Raw genomic sequence first — 21,574 nt, 5'->3', positions numbered from 1 at the left:
TCTTTTCGAAGCCAATGCACACCCAAAACGTCCCTCGCCGTCATGGCCGGAAAAGCTCACAGGGAATCTGTAATTTAGATCTTAAGGCTATCAGAAGATTATAATCAAAGTGCGCCCGAATTTCCTTTTGCCATCAGTGCACTTTCTCTTGTTAAGGTCTTCAGTTGCAACACTAATTTGGTTCAGCTCCGCAGGCTAGTCCGTTCTGTGCGGATCTCTTTATCTCTTCATCTCTGCGTGACCACAGAAAGCCACATCCTTTTGACACTGCTTACTGCCTTCAAGCACTGTTCTGCCTCTATGACGATTATTTGGTAAGGAAGGGAAGCGTTCGAGAGTACAGTGGAACGTGGCTATAAAAACATTCAAAGTGTAACTCCTCGTTACATATCTGGTCTTTTTGAAACAAAAATGTATTCGAACTGATCATGAACAATTCCCATATTTCATACAGAATCACAAATTCCCGCATTACAGCAGAGAAACTTAAATAAAAGGACAACAACAACCAATAGAATAGAGTATTATACGGACAGTAGCAAGGGGCTTTATTCAAAGAGTTCTAATGAACGTCGCTATTGTTTCATAATTATGATATAAACACAACGCACGTATTGTTAACGTCTCTTGCGTCGTTGGGAGCCGGGCAAATTAAAGAAATTTACTTTTGACTTTCGATTATAGATTCTGTTTGGACAATTATTATCAGGCATAAGTATGACCGTTCATCGTAGTGAATCATATCAAAGAAAGTGTGTTAATAAAAACAGAGTTAAGGAAAAACTATAGTGTCCTACGATTTCGAACAAAGTATCACGAGAAGCGAACCGCATATTGGATTTTCTCTGGACAACAGTAACAATAATAAATTATTCAATATTAATATTAAAAGGAATAGTTTCCAACGGGAAAAATATCGTGCTGGGTTAAATGAACCCTGTGATCTTTGAAGGAATTAATTAGGTGTACAGGGACTATGCAAATCAGATCATTCTGAAACCGAATAGGGCTCCTGATAACGGTTAATGAGCATCTTTGGCAGCAACCGCCAAACAACGCAGCCAACCGATGATGTTAATTTGAATTTAAACTTATTGATCATCAAATATTGACTAAAATGTGTCGCCTCGGTTTCATGTTCTCGACAAGGCGAAGAATGCCGGCTGGGCACAGAAAAAGGACATTATAGAAGTGCCAGCAGGCAGCAATAGGAAGCGTCAAAAAGGACCTGTAATAAACGAGTGTCGTTGTAACCGAGATTCGTATTTTCAGTCTACTCTGGTGACAAATGGTAATGAACAAATTTATTCAAGCCTTGTTTTATTTTACATACAGTATTCACTCTTACACTGACCGTTTTGGTTAGTGTTACAGGGCCAGATCAGTCAATCATCCAGGCTGTTGCCCCTGCAACTACTGAAAAGGCTGCTGCCCCTCTTCAGGAACCACATGTTTTTACTAATGTATTTACTCCTTTGACTAGTTATAGGTGAAATCCTTAGGTAGTACACAAGGAATCGACAGAAAGTTTTCTGCTTACCTCTCTAAATACGCAGTTCCCGCCAACGCCATTGTAGCCCGCATTAGAGATGAATGCAGGAGTATAGATCTGATGGATTGCACTGAAATTCCTCTCAACAATAGATTCCGCGTCTCTTAGGCGGCCGCACAACGGCAGTCAAGTGCGATACCGCCGCCGCCGGGTGGAATCACACACACACACACACACACACACACACACACACACACACACACAAACATTGTGTGCTGCTGATCTGCCCTCCATCCTGTGAGCGTGGAGACTGCAGGGCGACACGTCGATCCTGACTTGCAGGTTTTCCATCGCAGTGAGGCCCACGTTCAAGGTGACAGTACAGTGCTTCGCGTTACGCCGTGGCGCCACTCCAGTACTATTAAGTGAATAGCTTCATCACATTTATTTGTTCATCCACTAACCAACTACGTATCTCAAGCAAGCGATAATCAGAGTTCAGCGAATCTGATACCGATGTGGAGGAAATTGCATTACTGCTTCTTGACTAGAGTGTTTGTGCGCACGTCTTGTGAATTATTTTCAGTGCACACATTCTGGGAAACACTGGACAGAGGTAAAATATAATCAATCGAGCCCGATTTGTTGTTTGAACTATCTGACAGAGCACGTGTAAATCGTCCAAATTCGAATCGATTACTTTTGCTTATAAACAATTCACGACACATTTTGTCAAATTCATTGAACGTCTGAGATTAGTAAAATTTTTTATGATCTCTTTCACAACCGTAGAAGGAGTAATCTTTAGAAGGAGTGATCTTTCTGGGTGTTGGGGCAATACGAAATGCTTTTCTTCGTAGTGGAGCCAATATGGTTACTCTTCTTCATATTATAGACTGAGGTGACGGGAGTCCTGGGATAGCGATACGCACACATACAGGTGGCGGTAACATCACGCACACAAAGTATAAATGGTTCGTGCACTGGTGCAGCTATCATCTGTACTCGGGTGATTCGGTGGAACGGTCTTCGACGTGATTATGGTCGCATGGCTAGAACTAACAGACTTTGAATGCGGAATGGTAGTTAGGGCTAGATGCATGGGACATTCCGTTCCGGAAATCTTAAGAGAATTCAGTACTGCAAGGTCCACATCGTCGAGAGTGAGTCGAGAGTCCCAAATTTCAGGCATTACCTCTCACTGTGGCCAAAGCAGGGTTCGACGGTCTTCACTTAACGACCGACAGCAGCAGCGTTTGCGCCAGTTGTCAGTCGAAGCAGACAAGCAACAACAGTTAGGGCAGTGGGGCAAAATTTGGCGTTCACGGGCTACGGCAGCTGACCACCGATGCGTGTGCCTTTGCCAACAGCTCGACATCGCGTGTAGCGCGTCTCCTGGGCTCGTGACCGTATCGGTTGGACGTTTGAGGACTGGAAAACAGTGCCCTCGTCAAATGATTCCCGATTTCAGCTGTAAAGAGGTGATGGTACGGTTCGCGTTTGGCGCAGACCCCTCGAAGCCGTGGACTGAAGTTGTCAACAAGGCACTGTGCAAGCTGGTGATGGCTCCAAAATGTCGTGGCCTTTGTTTACACGGAAAAGACAGGGTTCTGGTTATGTTCGTCTACTTTGAAACCATTTGCAGCCATTCGTGGACTTCATTTTCCCACACATTGATGGAATTTTTACGGATTACAGTGCGCCATTTCACCGGGCCACAGCTAATCGATACTGACTTCAAGAGTATTGTGGGCGGTTACAGCGAGTGTTTTGCCCACCCAGATCGCCCTACACGAATCCCATCGAACATTTAGGGGACATCATCGAGAGCTCGGTTCGTGCAGAAATCCCACACCGGAAACATTTTCGCGATTACGCACGGCTACAGAGGCAGCGCGGCTCAATATTTCTACAGGGCACTTCCAACGACGTGTTGAGCCCGTGCCACGTTAAAGTTGCTGCACTGGAGGTCCAACACGATATTAGGAGGTATCCCACGACTTTTGTCTCCTCAGTGTATACACGGTGGTCCACTGATCGTGACCGGGCCAAATATCACACAAAATAAGCGTCAGACGAAAAAACTACAAAGAACGAAACTCGTGTAGCTTGAAGGGGGAAACCAGATGGCGCTACGGTTGGACCGCCAGATGGCGCTGCCATAGGTCAAACGGATATCAACTGCGTTTTTTAAAAATAGGAACCCCCATTTTTTATCACATATTCGTGTAGTATGTGGAGATATATGAATGTTTTAGTTGAACCCCTTTTTTTTGTATTGTGATAGATGGCGCTGTAATAGTCACAAACATTGGCTCACAATTTTAGACGAACAGTTGGTAACAGGTAGGTTTTATAAAATGAAAATACAGAACGTAGGTACGTTTGAACATTTCATTTCGGTTGTTCCAATGTGATCCATGTACCTTTACGATCTTATTATTTCTGAGAACGCATGCTGTTACAGCGTGATTATCTGTAAATACCACATCATTGCAATAAATGCTCAAAATGATGTCCGTCAACCTCTATGCATTTGGCAATACGTGTAACGACATTCCTCTCAACAGCGAGTAGTTCGCCTTCCGTAATGTTCACAAATGCATTGACAATGCGCTGACGCATGTTGTCAGGCGTTGTCCGTCAATTATGATAGCAAATATACTTCAACTTTCCCCACAGAAAGACATCCGGGGACATCAGATCCGGTGAACGTCCGGGCCATGGTATGGTGCTTCGATGACCAATCCATCTGTCATGAAATATGCTATTCAATACCGCTTGAACCGCACGCGAGCTATGTGCCGCACATCCATCATGTTGGAAGTACATCGTCATTCTGTCATGCAGTGAAACATCTTGTAGCAACATCGGTAGAACATTACCTAGGAAATCAGCATACATTGCACCATTTAGATTGCCATGGATAAAATGGGGGACAATTATCCTTCCTCCCATAATGCCGCACCATACATTAACCCACCAAGGTTGCTGATGTTCCACTTGTCGCAGCCATCGTGGATTTTCCGTTGCCCAATACCGCATATTATGCCGGTTTACGTTATCGCTGTTGGTGAATGATGCTTCGCTGCTAAATAGAAAGCGTGCAAGAAATCTGTCAACGTCCCGTAATTTCTCTTCTGCCCAGTGGCAGAACTGTACACGACGTCGGCCATGCAATTCCTGGTGCATAGACATATGGTACGGGTACAATCGATGTCAATGTAACATTCTCAAAACCGACGTTTTTGAGATTGCGGATTCTCGCGCAATTTGTCTGCTACTGATGTGCGGATTAGCCGCGACAGCAGCTAAAACACCTACTTGGGCATCATCATTTGTTGCAGGTCGTGGTTGACGTTTCACATGTGGCTGAACACTTCCTGTTTCCTTAAATAACGTAACTATCCGGCGAAATGTCCGGACAGTTGGATGATGTCCAGGATACCGAGCAGCATACACAGCACACGCCCGTTGGGCATTTAGATCACAATAGCCATACATCAACACGATATAGACCTTTTCCGCAATTGGCAAACGGTCCATTTTAACACGGGTAATGTATCACGAAGCAAATACCGTCCGCCATGGCGGAGTGTTATGTGATACCATGTACTTACACGTTAGTGACTATTACAACGCCATCTATCACAAAGCGAAGAAAGTGGCCCACTAAAACTTTCATATTTCTTTACGTACTCACAAATATGTAATAAAAAATGGGGTTCCTATTTAAAAACCGCAATTGATATCCGTTTGACCTATGGCAGCGACATCTAGCTAGACGAGTTTCGTTCTTTGTATTTTTTTCGTTTGATGCTTATTTCGTGAGCTATTTGGCCCGGTCACTATCTATGGACCACCCTGTATATACAGGGTGCGGAAAAACGATTAACCCTAAGTGTAGCGCAGGAAGGTAGGATCAAACGAAGCACTTCGAGTTTTGAAACTAGGTGTTACATCTGCATGTTTTTGGCGCTGCAGGAACTTAACTGAAATCCGACATACAGACAGACGTCTTCACTCAAAATGCAATGTAATTCACAGAAAACGTATACTTAAATGAAATGGTTGTAGTAATCAATAGTCACGATGAGAAGAATAGAAACTGCAAGCAACGCAAGTGTATCGCACTGACGTACCACACAGCACTTCTTCATGTATGAAAACAGTCACATGTCCATGTTTGAATGTATCCTAAAAAGGACGAGTCACGTAGTTCCCGTATATAACTGGCCGCTGGTTCGTGCATGCGGTGATGGCACTCTATAGCGTCGCAGATGGGAATCGGCCAATTCACATCAGGCGCATTTGATGGACAAGACATTAACGTTATTTCACTATCGTTCTCCTCGAACCACTGTAGCACGATTTCGGCTTTGAAACACTGACAATTGTAGCGCTGAACGATGAAATTATCGTGAGTGAAGATATCGGGCGTGAGGGGGATGCAGGTGGTTCGCAATTGTCTGCTTGTCTTCGATTACTACCACGGGTCCCATAGAAGCGCGGGAGAATGCGTATCGTAGCATAATGCTGCTCCCACCAGCCTGCGTCAGTGGTGCGGTTCAAGTTTCACGCAGTCGTCGCTCTGGACGACTGCGATTCTGAAGACGACCATCAACCTGGTGTAGCGAAAACGTGATTCATCCAACAAGCCGACACACTTCCAGTGATACTCGGTCGAGTCTCTATGATCTCGAGTGAATTACAATCGTAATTGACGTTTTCGTTGGGCCAACATTTGAATACGCAGAGCCCCTCGTTCAACATTGTGCGCCGAATGGTTTGCTCCGAAACGTGTGTGCGTCCACCGGCACTGTGCTCTCTCGCAGAGGCTCCTCAGATTGCCATCTGCGCCACTTTACAGAGTAGACAAGACTCCAGACCGCACGTTCTGTGAAGAGTCGCAGGTGTCCAGCCACTTCGTGCACAGTGGAGTTTCACTGCCCTCTTAACACTTTCTGTAGATGCTCTCGTGAACATTCGAGATACTCGTCACAGGCCCTGCGTAATAATAATCTGCCCTTTGCCAAAGTCGCTTATCTCAGCGGATTTCTGCATTTGCGACGCATATCGTCTCTAGCGTAATCCCCCATCCGTGTGTGCTCGGCTTACTTATCTTTACAGTGAACTCCGGAGGCAAACAGATCTTGAGAACAAGATCTGTGAAAACGGTAGAGCAACCGATAGAGTCCGTCTGTTTAGATACATCCGTGAATAGAGCTACATAGTTCAGATGCTCGTTTGAAATGTCGAAAAAAAAAAAAAAAAAAAAAAAAAAAAAAAAAAAAAAAAAAAAAAAGAACCTGAAGAGCAGTCTCTCCTGTACTGCACTAAATCTGAAATTACTCTGGGCATATGCAATAACCAGGGTGACAGTTGGTTAAAACCTAGGTTTCAGCCCACACTTGTCCCACACTAGAGACTCCAACACACACTTTGCACATCCCAAACGGCCTTGTTACCGGCGCACGTTGGTAAAGAGGCCAGCCGTAGCTGGACGAGCAACAGTATGGTACGCTGGGCAAGTGACGAACTGACACGACTGACACACCGTTGGAAGCTGCCACCGGATGTTAAACGGCATTTCTCCAGCCTCAGCACACAGACTGGGTATGGGGCTGGTCCTGCAAGCCCCCGAGGCCAGCCTGATCCCCTCAGTGTACAAAGACTTCACTGACCCGTAAACTGTGGACCCACAGTCCAGCCGTGATTGCACGAAAGCCCTGTTAAGCTGGATCAGATGCACTCTGTCCACTCCCCAAGACCTGTGGCTAAGACACTTCAAAATGTTCAGCGCCTTCTGGGACCTCGCCTTCAGGTCCTCTGGGTACAGTAACAGGACAGTTTGTGAAGTTTTTGTGCCTAATTTTTGACTCCAGAGTCTTTAAAAGGGAATACGGTGTTCATTTTAATCGTTCTCATAGTATTCTTAATTTATGTGAATTGCTTATGTTGAAGACATTCCCACTTCTCTGCAAAAAATGTAAAACCATTCTCTGGAGCCCAGGCTACCAGTCTTTTTACTGTAAGTCGCAACTGAGGAGTTGTTGCAGTACTGGAGGAGGAACACAATGCTACAAAATCGTCCACTAATAGGGAACGTTATATGGGATTTGTTACCATACACATGATACTGTTTATGGCTACGGCAAAGAGAGCAACACGTAAAACACTGCCCCGAGGAACACCATTCTGCTGCTTGAAACTATCTGACCGCACGTCACCTACTTTATACTGCTTTGATAGGAAGGAGCGAATGAAGAAGTGGAGATGGTCACAAAGCCCCACTGGTGGACCTGCCTTAGAATACTATGACGCAAAGTAGTGATATACACATTACTGGTGTCAAGAAATATACCTATGCAGCGTTAGTTACGTAGGAAAGCCTGTTGAATAGCCACCTCCAGCCGGACTTCCTACACAGCTGGTTAAGGCGATGCTCTGATAACTACAGGGGCAAGTTCAGTCCATTCCTGGTTTCAGAAATATCAAAACTGCCTCCCTACAAGAGTTGTATGTCTACCATATCAAATCAAATCATTGTTCCTTTGACACTGACTCCAATTTCCGCAGCATGCTGTATCTGATTCGATTGCGACTGGACACAGTATCGTGAGCCACAGACAGTGCTGAACCCAGCTCCCACATGCAGAATGGGCAGTTGCAGAACTCACTCCTTACCATGGAGGCACGGTACCGACAGAGTTTTGGATCCTGGCTGCCAGAGAAAACAGTTGGCCCTGTGCTGGAAATTCACAGCTCATGAGACGTCATGAGGCTCTCCGAAACCCAATCCTGAGGGCAAGTAGAAGTCGAATCCACAGTGTATGATGGGTACTGACGTCTCCCAGTAGAAGAAATGGTCAGGGGACCGTTCTACAGGACCTTTTAGAGCCTCAGTCACAAGGTGCAGAGGTAAATATAGCGAACAATCAGCGACCCTCTGACATTCATGAACCTTAAATGCAACGACTTGCAGGTCATTAGCTCGGTTGAGAGCAGCAGAGTGGTGTGCATTATTGACAGAGAAAGACATTCCTCCCTTGGTCCTTTTAACCTGGTCAAGTCATCTTTGTTGTCCCTTTCGTATGGAGCTATATGCTCTATAACAGACTCTTTAAAATCCGTTTCTTACACACACACACACACACACACACACACACACACACACACACACAGAGGGCGCTCCTGTGCTAGCATTTTCAGTTGCTCCACTAGTGTTTAGAACAAAGTGTTCCACTGTATGGGAGCCATCTATCATGGGATAGAAATTTCATTCTCACTTTCTGCTGGGGAGGGGAGCTTGCAGTGGGTAGAAGCTCTGTCTTCGGGCGAGATACTTACCATCCAATATCAAGGTCCATAGGTCCATTGCTTCTAAAAAGATGCAAGGGGGAGAGAGAGAGAGAGAGAGAGAGAGAGAGAGAGAGAGAGAGAGAGAGAGAGAGAGAGAGAGACCGACCTCAGAACGGATGATATCCACATCAGTGGACTGCTTACTTCCAGACTCCGACATTGGTGGACTATTTGCCTCCAGCTTTTTGCCCTGGGTAGGCTTCTGAGCCACAACTGTGGTTTTGTTAGTGGCAGCAGTGGATGGTGTACCACATTGAATCATTGAATCTTTGGTGGGTCAGGGAGCACTGCAACATTGACCACCATGGACTTTTCTAAAATACTGTGGGGAGGTCCATGTGTCGAAATAGCTGCAGCAGCGTAAGTGCATTGACAAACACAGGTACTAGTGACGACACTACCAATCTTAATTTGTGTAGTGCCATTGGATTCCTGGACTGGCTGTTTAAAGCCATGCTACCACCTTTCCTTTGGTTCTCATACATCTTTTTGGCCTCACCATATGGGATATACTTTGTAATCTTAATGTCCTGTACTTCCTGCTCTTCTAGAGGTACACTGCAGTCCTGACTCTGGACAGGGTGAGCCCCAGAGCAGTTCACTCCATGTCTGGGCTTACCGCATTTGCCGTAAGTGGCCTCTACCTGACATTCAGAGTGCTGGCATTTGAATTCGCACACTGGATTGGAGACATAAGGCATGTTTTCTTTTGTTAAGCGTGCAGTTTTGACATGCTCGAGAAATTTCGTGGTACTGAACACCAGGATAAGAGAGATGGATTTTACAAGATCCCAATCCACACTCTTCATGATGTTTTTCTGTCGACTAAACTTTCTGCAGTCCACTCTTCTTTCAGTTCCTCCTTGGTAATGTCCACCAGATTCCTACACATCACAACACCTTTACTACAATTTAAGGTGGTGTGCAGCTCAATTTCGATGGAAGATTCCCCAAGGCAATGAGCTTTCTGCGAGTTCTTAACTTGTTGTGATTTAAAGTTTCTACCAACAGAGTCTCAGAACACAATCGCTTAACTGATTTTAAAATGCCAGCAAGACCCTCTAAGCCTTTCTGAATACAGAACGGCGAAACTTTCTCGAATATGCGCTCTTTCACTTGCAATTATTGGCGTGACTATTTGTTGTACAGAACTGAATGTAGCATGTTTTTTTTTTTTTTTTTTTTTTTTTTTGTTTTCAAATTTAGGGACAGTCCATTTTCAGAGTACCACTTAATATTGGGAAATATTTGCTAACTCTTCAGCTGATTTATCTCTAACTGGATGTATTATAACACAATGTTCAGCAGAAAGTCATTCACATATGTGGAATAGGAGTGGACCCAAAATTGGACTGTGAGGGCTCTGTTTATGATTTTCCCCAGCCACTAAAATTGTCACCCTTCTGACATTTTCTGAGTTATACTGTACCAAGAGAATGCAAAAGGTTGTGATAATCAAGTCAAACTAGTTGTGCGTAAAACCATCAGCTCCATAAAAATATAGTTTTTCTAAGAGTGTGTCATGATCAACACAATCAAATGCCTTGGAAAGAGCACCAAAAACACTAACTGGCGATATAGTATATAGCGCGAGTAAGCTCGCTTTAGTTGGAAGGAAATACAAGCAAGTGAGCCCTGAGGGTCCATACTAGGCCCATTACTTTATTACTATTTCAATGTTGCGTAAATTACATGCCAGGTTAAGTAACTTCAGATACGATTCTGTATGAAGATGATTCAACAGCAGTAGTCTGCTGTACAAAACACTGAAGAATTAGCACAGAAAACGAAACAAAGTCTTCAAGAACTTGACACTTGGATAGATAATAATACTACGAAACTAAACCTAACAAGGACACATTGTACACTTTAGGACCAAACAAACTGTTGAATATAAACACAGTTAAGTTATGAAAACAGAGAACTGATCACTGTAGGATCTGTTAAGTTTTCGTTTATGGTTACTCCAAGAAATTTGTCAAGGACTGATGATGTGCTTTGCTTACTGAAGCAGTGAAATAGTTTTGTTTATGCAGTGAGGGTTCTAAACAATTTTCATAACAGCTAAGTCAATTACTTTGTGTTTCATGCATATTTTATATCAGTTGTAATATGTGGGATAATTTTTGGGGTGGTTAGAAAGGAAGCCTCCTCCTGGTGTTCAACCTACACAAAAAAGATCAGAGTTATAACTGGAATAAACAACAAACAATCACACAAACCTTTATTTTGAAGCGTTGACTTATTGACAATTCCTCGTACGTTTATAGGGGAAACACTTCTCTTTGAGCTAAAAAACCGACATCTTTTTGAAGGAAATTCGTTTACACATGCTTATGAAACAAGGCACAAACAAGATTACACGTTTCCTTGGCAAATGCTGACGTTATTTGAAAATACTCCATTCTACATGGCTGTGAAGCTTAGCAATAAAATGCGTTCAAAGTCAAAGGACTGCAAGCTAGAACCTGGAGATGCAAACACTGAAAAATATTTAAAAAGCGAATGTTACCTATAGAACATAATGTAGGAAAAACAGGAAAGCAAAGCAAATCTAATAATCTGTTACTTGTCTTCCTCATTAAAATCATTCATAACGTAGTAGGTTTAAGTACGGACACACATAAAAAGAACATAAACTTACATTAAAAGAGAACTTGTTGTTCTGGCGTAACTACAAGTGCCAGAATAAAGACGAAGATCGCAAGACCAGAGAAGGCTGCGAAACGACGTCGGCCAATGGTGGATGGTGCGCGGAACGGGACCGCACCACGACAGGAGCGCCCTCAAGCCGAAGTGAACATAAGGGCCGCTCATGGCAGCGCCGGCCACTCACATCGGCTCAGTATACGAACATTAGTGGACGGTATTAGCGGACTATTAGTACAGCCTCGAAGAGAGTTCTACGAGAACAGTTAGTTGTGATCCACAGACTGTGACAGACTTGCCTGAACATTGCCTGTATCACAGGACTCTGGATTTAGAACAAGTGTCGCAAGCGATAGGAAACGGGCAATATAAATCAAAGTCAACCTCAGCACCAATTGGGAGGGGGGGGGGGGGGCAAAAATTGCGCTCAGTATTTGTTTTATTTCGGTAGTACATCTATTTGCTGGAGTGAAGAAGCAAGAATTTAGGTAGTTGTAGTAAAATATTTGGAGTATGTGCGGCCATTATTTTATAATTTTTGTGAATTATTTAATATACATTTCGGTGTGGCAGTTTTAGACCGCCCCCCCCCCCCCCCCCCCTGTCCTTAGACATCGGAGGGACAACTTTCCTCATTAAAATATTTTTCAGTGCGGCAGAAAGAAATACATTTTCTGACTGCTGGTACCGCTGTATTGTGTTGCCACTGTCGTTTTGAAATAAATCTCCTTTGTTGTTCGAGCAGTTGTACATTACTCGCAGTTCTGATACAATGTCTCGTCAGTATCAGAGGTTTCTCACAGATGAAGAGGTGTCAGCTATAATAAATGAAGCAAGTGAAGGTGACGAAAGTGATTCACAAGAAAATTAAAATGAGTCAGGTTCAGGAAGTTCGTCCCCTGATGACCAATATATTACTGTGCCCACAAGCCAAGTACGCAGGTCAGTACAAAATATAGTGAAGGTTTGACTCATGAAGGCTTGACCTCTAGTGTGTCAATCTTTCAATAAGTTTGTAACGCCCGAAATAATTAAGATTATCTTGGACTATACAAACCAAGAAGCTCGTAATAAGAGCTTAAAACTTACAGCCATAGAAGAAATGTACGCCTTCATTGGTATTTTGACACGTATGGGCACAAATAATGACACTAGACTGCTTCTTGAGGACTTATGGGGGGAAAGTATTTGGAAAGAATATCTACATAGCTACAATGAGTCGTATTCAATGTGGAGAACTTCCGTCCCTGATTAGATCTGATGATGGAGTAACAAGAACCGAAAGACGAAAGCAGGATAAGTTTTGCCCCCATCGAGAAACTTTCGACAAAATGTTGGTGAAATACTACATACCAAGTTCAGATCTAACGACCGATGAAATGCACTCCCTATTTCGAGGAAGATGTCATTTTATGGTCTTTATGAAAGACATGCCTGGGAAGTACGGCATATTGATTAGGATGTTATCAGATGCACACATCCGGTATGTTCTAAAAATGGAGGTCTATGCAGGGAAGGGTGAACGACCTGCCGAGGAACGGAGTGCAAAGGCAGTTGTTAGACGCCTAGTGAATCCACTGGCAGGAAATAGAAGAAATATAACAACTTATCGTTACAGCCATGGACCTAGCCGAGGAGCTTTACCATGATGACAAGTTAACTTTGGTGGGAACATTGAAGAGTAACACAACACACATACCAGAATAGCAAAAGAAGACGAAGGATGGAGAGCTATTTTCCTCTAAGTTCTTATTCACAGATGCGAAAACAGGTAGCGCACCAGTTACCTTCGTTTCATACATCCCCAAACTGAAGCCTACTAAGAACCTTCTACTTATTTCCACACGACACAATGATAACAAGGTGGAGGAGTCGACAGACGGGGGGGGGGGGGGGGGGGGGGGGAATAGATATTGCCAGTCTCAATGACGGAACGATTTTCATGATCAACAACGCAAACTGGAATAAGAGGAAGAATAATGTAAGAAGACCGTATCTGTTAGAATTAGGTCAACAGCTCTTTAGGCCAGCTGTGGAAGAGAGACTTTTGTAAACCCGTGATATTCTTTGCTCTGTCATCTCTGCAATGTAAAGTGTTCAAGGGAAAATGCAGCCCAGCGTTACAGCAACTGTTTCGTCTGTTGGATTTTATTCAAGAGGAAGATGTCACATCTGTTTGAAGAGTAAAAACTCTTAAAAATGAAAGAGAAAAGATGACAAGAGTGTCTATAGTTTGTTGCTGGTGTTCCAAGTATGTGTGTTCCACTCATTCTGCAAAAACAATCATATGCAGCGTTTGTGAAATTGACAGTGAGTAGGAAGTAAAAACTCAATTGTAATTTCTGACTTTGATTTTCTGTTTTCTTATTTGTGGTAACAGATTTTCAGGGTATGACAAGCAAAGGCAAATTTAAATATGCTTGCAGTGCTTTATATTAAGATATGTTCCGTGATGAAATCGTGTGCAATGAACCTGGTGTCAAACTCCGAGAACAAATTCTGAAACAGTCCCATCCATCATTTCAGCAAGTAGTGCAAATACTAGATCTGCACGATTCTTGTGCCTTGTTGGCTGTTAAATTTGAGCAGCCAGCTATTTGTCAGGTTGAGTCCCTTGCTTGCGATCGCCCCATTCTGCACCGGCAGCTCACGCTAGGTACGCCCAGTAAACAACGTACCACGCCGTGTAAGCAGCTCGCTAAAAAGGTGGCTACACAGGCTAACAGAATTAAGTCTTGCCTTAGGTGTTACTCACGGCACAAACGCCAAGACTGCCTCTCCCGACAAGCTCAGTGTTACGCTTGTGGTAGGAAATGACATATACAGTCCGTATGTTTGCAACGGAACAAACATAAGAATTCGACCCATACACAAAAATCTAGTCACAAGGCCCATGTAATTAATGCAGTATATTCAAAGTCTGCAACTAGCATGCGTGCAGTTTCGTCAGTGATACGTCAGTCAAACTTCCTGTGAAACTTCAGGTGGACACGGGTGCCTCTGTCACATTGCTAAATCGCCATACATATGAACTGTTAAGGCTCCCCACACCTGTCTAAAACTAGCACACAACTGACGTCTTACAATGGTAAAGACATTCCCTTTCTCGGAACATGTACTTTGCCTGCAATGTAACGCTCGCATACGTGAATAGTGACTTTTACAGTGGTACGCGATTGTGGGAACGAATTTGGTCTTGATTCTTTTGATTTGTTCAAGACTTTATCATTGTCTGCATTCAATGCAAAAGACAGTGTAGCTAGCTTGCTAAAAGAATTCCCAGAACTCTTGTCTGAAGGTTTAGCCAAACGCTACTGATTTGGTCGCACATATTACGCTGAAAGATAATGCTCAACCGAAATTTTGCCAGGCTAGAAGTGTTCCCATTGTATTATGGACAGAGTCGCTGCTGAACTTGCAGACTTGCAACATAATGGAGTTATTGCGCCCGTATCAGCTAGTCAATGGGCAAGTCCACTGGTTTTTCTCCCCACGCCTCAAGGTCGCATTCGCCTCTGTGTTGACTACGTCTACAGTCAACACACAAACTGTCCTTGATACTTTTCCATTGCCACGCCCAGAGGATCTTATGGACAAATCAGGCGCTGGACGCTACTTTTCAAAAATTAATTTGCGCGATGCATATCTTCAAATACAGCTCGACGAAGAATTTCAAGCAGTGTGTGTAGTGAATACTCATTTGGGCTTGTTTAAATATTTGCGTTTGCCTTTTGGCACTGCTTCCGCACCTGCCATTTCCCACTGATATTTGGAACAGCTGACTGCACTAGTACCAAACTGACTGTCGCAGCAGGTCATACACCTGAAGATCCCATTGTAAATTTACATGGTTTGTTTCGTGTGTTATTTGAGACAGTACTAAAATGTAGACTGGACAAGTGTGATCTCTATTACATGACCAACATACTGCAACTCAGATTTAAAAACAGTCAAGGTGTACAGCCTCTCCAGTCGCATTTGTTAGCCATACGCGATTTGCCTGTTCCTTGCAATATCACAGAACTGCAGGTAGTTTTAGGGATGGTGAACTATTATATTCGGTTTATTCCGAATGCTGCACAAATCACCATTGCATCGACTGCGTTCCCTTTGTTTGGACAGATGAGCGTCAAGTAGTTTTTTAAAACTTAAAGCTTCATTGCTCTCAGTGAGCGATGCTTAGTTCACTTTGATCCTGACAAACCAGTTGTATTGCAAGTTGACTCTTCCTCTTACGGAATCGGTGCAGTGCTTTCGCACAGAATTGGAAATAAAGATCGGCCTATTGCTTTCGCATCAGAAGTGCTGTCCAAAGCTCAGTATAACTATTCAGAAATTGAAAAAGAGGCTTTGGCTATTGTGTATGGTGTCAACAAATTCCATCACTATTTGTACGGCAGAAAATTCTACTTAGTAACGATCACAAGCCTTTCCAGTCATTGTTTCATCCGACGAAACCGGTTCCTGTACGAACTGCACAAATTTTGCAACGATGGGCTTTGTTGATGAATCAATACCAGTACGAGATTGTGTATCATCCGAACATGGTAATGCGGACGCGCTTTCACGTCTTCCAATTGGCCCTGACAGACTTTGACGCTTCTGCTGCATCTTGTTGTCACATCGATGCTCAGGAGTCTGAATTGATTCACTCTTTTCTACTGAACTATAGGAAAATTGCACAGGGCTGCGCGGGGTAGTCGCGCGGTCTCTAACGTCTTGTCACGGACCGGGCGGCTGCCCCTTCGGAGGTTCGAGTCCTCCCCCGGGTATGAGTGTGTGCGTTGTCCTTAGCGTAAGTTAGATTACGTAGTGCGTAAGCTTATGGACCGACGGCCTCAGCAGTTTGGTCCCATAAGCCCTTACTACAAATTTCCAAATTGCACAGGCCACGGAAGTCGATTCAGACTTCAACATTCTGCTCAACTACAATTTTGCACGTCGGAATAGCCTCGATAAACAGCAAAGAGTGATTCATATTCATAATGACACGACAGTGGACAATCACGTGTGCTGATCCCTAAAGCTTTGCAAAAAGAAGTGTTGCAGTAACTTCACCGAGGACATTGGGGGATTGTTCGTACGCCGACACTGTACTTGGCAGGGTATGGACGCCCAAACAGATCAGATGACGTCACAGTGTCACGCATGTGCGGAAAATCAGTCCGCTCCACCACAAAAATTCTCTGCTTGGCCTAAGTCGCAATCACCGTGGCAACGTGTGCACATAGACTTTGTGCGACCTGTTTGGAGCACTCGCTGGTTGCTTGCGATTGGAAAAGCAAAAGGAAACTTGCTATTTGAATCAATGAACTAGACAACGTCATGTAGCACAATTCAGGTCTTTTCATCGATTTTTTGCCTCTAAGGTTTACCTAGTCTTCTGGTCCAGACTGTACCCAAAGACTGGGAAGTTGCACAGGTCACACCAATATTCAAGACAGGTAGTAGGAGTAATCCACTAAATTACAGGCCCATATCGTTATCGTCGATATGCACCGGGATTTTAGAACATATATCGTGTTTGAACATTATTAATTACCTCGAAGGAAACGGTCTACTGACACACAGTCAACGTGGGTTTAGAAAACATCGTTCATGTGAAACACAACTAGCTCTTTATTCACATGAAGTGCCGAGTGCTATTGACGAGGGATTTCAGATCGATTTCGTATTCCTGGATTTCTGGAAGGCTTTTAACATTGTACCACGCAAGTGGCTCGTAGTGAAATTGTTTGCTTATGGAATAGGCCTATCGTCTCAGTTATGTGACTGGATTTGCGATTTCCTGTCAGAGGGGTCACGGTTCGTAGTAATTGACGGAAAGTCATCGAGTAAAACAGAAGCGATTTCAGGCGTTCCGCAAGGTAGTGTTATAGGCCCTTTGCTGTTCCTTATAGATAAAAACGATTTGGGAGACAATCTGAGCTGCCGTCTTCAGTTGTTTGCAGATGACGCTGTCGTTTATCGACTAATAAAGTCATCAGAAGATCAAAACAAACTGCAAAACAATTTAGAAAAAAATATCAGAATGCTACGAAAAGTGGCAGTTGACCCTAAATAACGAGAAGTGTGAAGTCATCCACATGAGTACTAAAAGGAACTCGCTAAACTTCAGTTACACGATAAATCAGTCTAATCGAAAAGCCGTAAATTCAACTAAATACCTAGGTATCACAATTACGAACAACTTAAATTGGAAAGAACATCCAGAAAATGTCGTGGGGAAGGCTAACCAAAGGCTGCGTTTTATTGGCAGGACACTTAGAAAATGCAACAGACCTACTAAGGAGACTGCCTACACTACACTTGTCCATCCTCTTTTAGAATGCTGCTGCACGTTGTGGGATTCTTACCAGGTAGGATTGATGGAGTACATAGAAAAAGTTCAAAGAAAGGCAGCAGGTTTTGTATTATCGCGAAACATGGGAGAGTTTTAAGAGAGATTGGCACGCACTCAGTTTGAGAAAACAGATGAACAGAAGTCAGATTTTAGCATACAGCCTCCATTTAAACAATGTTTAACAGAAAGTAATCAGAAACTGCCAGTTCATCTTCACCAAAGCAGTTATAATCCCATTAGTATGCAGTATCAGTTATCTTTATTACACCAGAACATTCCGGGACTCAGAAATAAAGTTGATGAACTGCTCATTTGTATCGGTGAAATGAACTCATCTAACCAAATTAACATAATCTGCCTCTCTGAACATCAAGTGACCACTGGTATAGATATGTTAGACATTTGAGGATTTAAGCTAGCTTCCTACTTCTACAGAGTAGATATGGATGGAGGAGGAGTTGCCACATGTATTAAAAACTGCCACAAATTCAAGAACATTGACATCAATAAATTCTGTTTAGAGCAGCATCTGGAAGCATGTGCAACAGGAGTTCCATAACAGATCCTATATAATAGTAACTATTTACTGAGCACCTGCAGGAAATTATAATCTATTCATAAATCATCTAGAAGCTCTTTTGGGTTATTTAACAGGAAGAAACAAAGAAATTTTGATTGCTGGCGAATTTAATGCAGATTTTCTAGTTCAATCTTCCAGTAAACATTTACTGCAGTTAGTAATGTTGCCTTTTAATCTAACTCACACTGTAAACATTCCAACTAGGATCACTAAATCCTCCAAGACAGCCATTGATAACATTTTTATAGACAGATCAAATGAACAAAATCATATAATAAAACATGTAATAAATGGACTATCAGATCATGACATGCAGCTCCTTGTTTTAGATGTAAATTCTAAGCAGATTATCAAGACTGCTAAATCTGAGTACAGGAGAGTATTGAATCAATCAAAAATTGAGTGTTTTAGGAAACTGCTCGAAGATATGAGCTGGAAAGATGTTTATAGTGCTCATGACATGAATGAAAAATATAACACATTCATGAAAAATCGCTTTCCTCTGAAAGTTACTCTAATTAAACAGAAGTCTATAATAAAACCATGGATCACACCAGGAATGAAGATTTCCTATGCGACAAAAAGGAAAATGTATCTGTCGACCAAGAATAGCTCCTATGCTGATGATTTAGCTAAATACAAGGAATACTGTAAAATATTAAATAAAGTAATTCAGACATCTAAACAAATGCACTACGAGAAGAAGATAGCAATGTCAGGGAACAAAATAAAAACAATATGAGATATAGTGAAAGAGGTGACTGGTAGAACCAGAAAGGAACAGGAGCAAATAGCACTAACGGTAGATGACACATTAGTAACCGATGGGCATAGTGTGGCAAATCTATTTAACAAGTACTTTATATCCTTTACTGATAGAATGGGATTGTCAGGATCAGTAAATAATGCCCTTGAATATCAGAAACTAGCCTTTACAAATAGCTTCAGGTACATGAATATGTCACTCGTTTCACCAAAAGAAATAACTTCCATAATAAAATCTTTAAAAACAAAGCATTCTAGTGGTTACGATGAAATATCAACAAAGTTAATTAAGGCATGTTCTTGTGAGTTTAGCACAATTCTAAGTTACTTGTGTAACCAGTCAATTATAACTGGGACATTTCCTGACTGGCTGAAATATGCAGATGTTAAGCCTCTATTCAAGAAAGGGGATAAAGAGATGCCATCAAACTACAGACCAATTTCACTTTTGCCAGCATTCTCAAAAATTTCAGAAAAAGTAATGTACAGGCAGCTTCTCAACCATCTGACCACAAATAACATATTATCAAGAACACAGTTTGGATTTCTGAAGGGTTCTGATATCGAAAGGCTATTTACACCTACAGTGAAAATTTACTTAATTCATTAAATAACAAGTTACAAACAGCAGGTATGTTCTGTGATTTGTCAAAGGCATTCGATTGTGTAAACCACAACATCCTTTTAAGTAAATTAGAATTCTATGGTGTCACGGCCAGTGCTGCAAAATGGTTCAAGTAATACCTAGCTAACAGGAAACAAAGGGTGTCAGTGCAAGGGACTAGTGAATTAAGGCATCTGTCATCATCAGAATGGGAAGAAATTATATGTGGTGTCCCACAAAGATCCATCTTAGGGCCATTGCTTGTTCTTGTGTACATTAATGATGTCTCATCAGTTACACTGCCAGAAGCTGAGTTCATTGTTTGCAGATGACACAAATATTGCAATAAATAGTATGTAGAGTGTAGTTCTAGAAAGATTTGCTAATGATATTTTCATGGATATTAATAAATGGTTTAAAGCCAACTCACCGACTTCTAAAAGACTCACTATATGCAATTCAGAACCTGTAAGAGGTTTCCACCCAGCATATGCATAAAGTATGAAGAAGAGCAGATAGAAGAGGTTGACAGTCTTAAATTCCTGGGATTACAACTTGATAATAAATTCAGTTGGGAGGAGCACACCACAGAACTGCAGAAACGCCTTAACCAATCTGTATTTGCAATTCGAGTGTTAGCAGACATAAAAGTGAAAAAGCTTGCATACTTTGCCTACTTTCATTCCATAATGTCATATGGTATAATATTTTGGGGTAACTCTTCAAGTCAAACAAATGTTTTCAGAGTCCAAAAGCGTGTAATAGGTATTATTTGTGGAGTACACTCACAGATGTCTTGTAGAAACCTCTTCAAAGAACTGGGTATACTAACTACTGCCTCTCAGTATATTTACTCCTTAATGAAATTTGTCCTAAATAATATATCTGTTTATCAAACAAACAGCTCAGCTCAGTTCAGTTCACACATACAATACCAGGAACAAAAATGATCTGCACAAGGTCTTAAAAGCACTTACTTTAGTTCAAAAAGGGATCCACTACTCAGGAACACTCATCTTCAACAATTTGCCAGCAAACATAAAAAAAATGTAGTTACAAATAAAGATCAGTTTAAAAGGAGCCTGAAAGACTTACTAGTGGCCAACTCCTCCTACTCCATTGACGAATTTTTAAATAGAAACAAATGATGTATTGTATATATTCATACTATTAGTATTGTTAATTCAGCTTTTTCTTTAAAAAATAAACATGATCCACATCCACGAGGATCTTCTCAACATGGATCTATGGAACGAATAGCTAATCTAATCTAATATAATCAGAAATGATGCAGGATTTGGACTGGAAATCATTAAAAGAAAGGCGTTTTTCGTTGCGACGGAATCTTCTCACGAAATTCCAATCACCAACTTTCTCCTCCGAAAGCGAAAATATTTTGTTGACACCGACCTACATAGGGCGGAATGATCACCACGATAAAATAAAGGAAATCAGAGCTCGTACGGAAAGATATAGGTGTTCATTCTTTCCGTGTGCTATACGAGATTGGAATAATAGAGAACTGTGAAGATGGTTCGATGAACCCTTTGCCAGGCACTTAAATGTGATTTGTACAGTATCCATGTAGATGTAGATGAAGTACTGGTGTCAGGCAACATCCCTCAGCTAACGTCAAATGAATTTGAAACATTCTGTGAACGCAATGCCATACATCACTTAACTAGTGCACCGTTCCATCCACAGTCAAACGGCGAAGCGAAACGATTTGTCAGAACATTCAAGCAGCAGATGGCAAAACGTCGCTCTGCATACACCAGG

The sequence above is a fragment of the Schistocerca nitens genome, chromosome 7 (genome assembly GCF_023898315.1).
Source record: "Schistocerca nitens isolate TAMUIC-IGC-003100 chromosome 7, iqSchNite1.1, whole genome shotgun sequence".
In the NCBI taxonomy this organism is placed as follows: domain Eukaryota; kingdom Metazoa; phylum Arthropoda; class Insecta; order Orthoptera; family Acrididae; genus Schistocerca; species Schistocerca nitens.
This window is presented reverse-complemented; position numbering follows the sequence as displayed.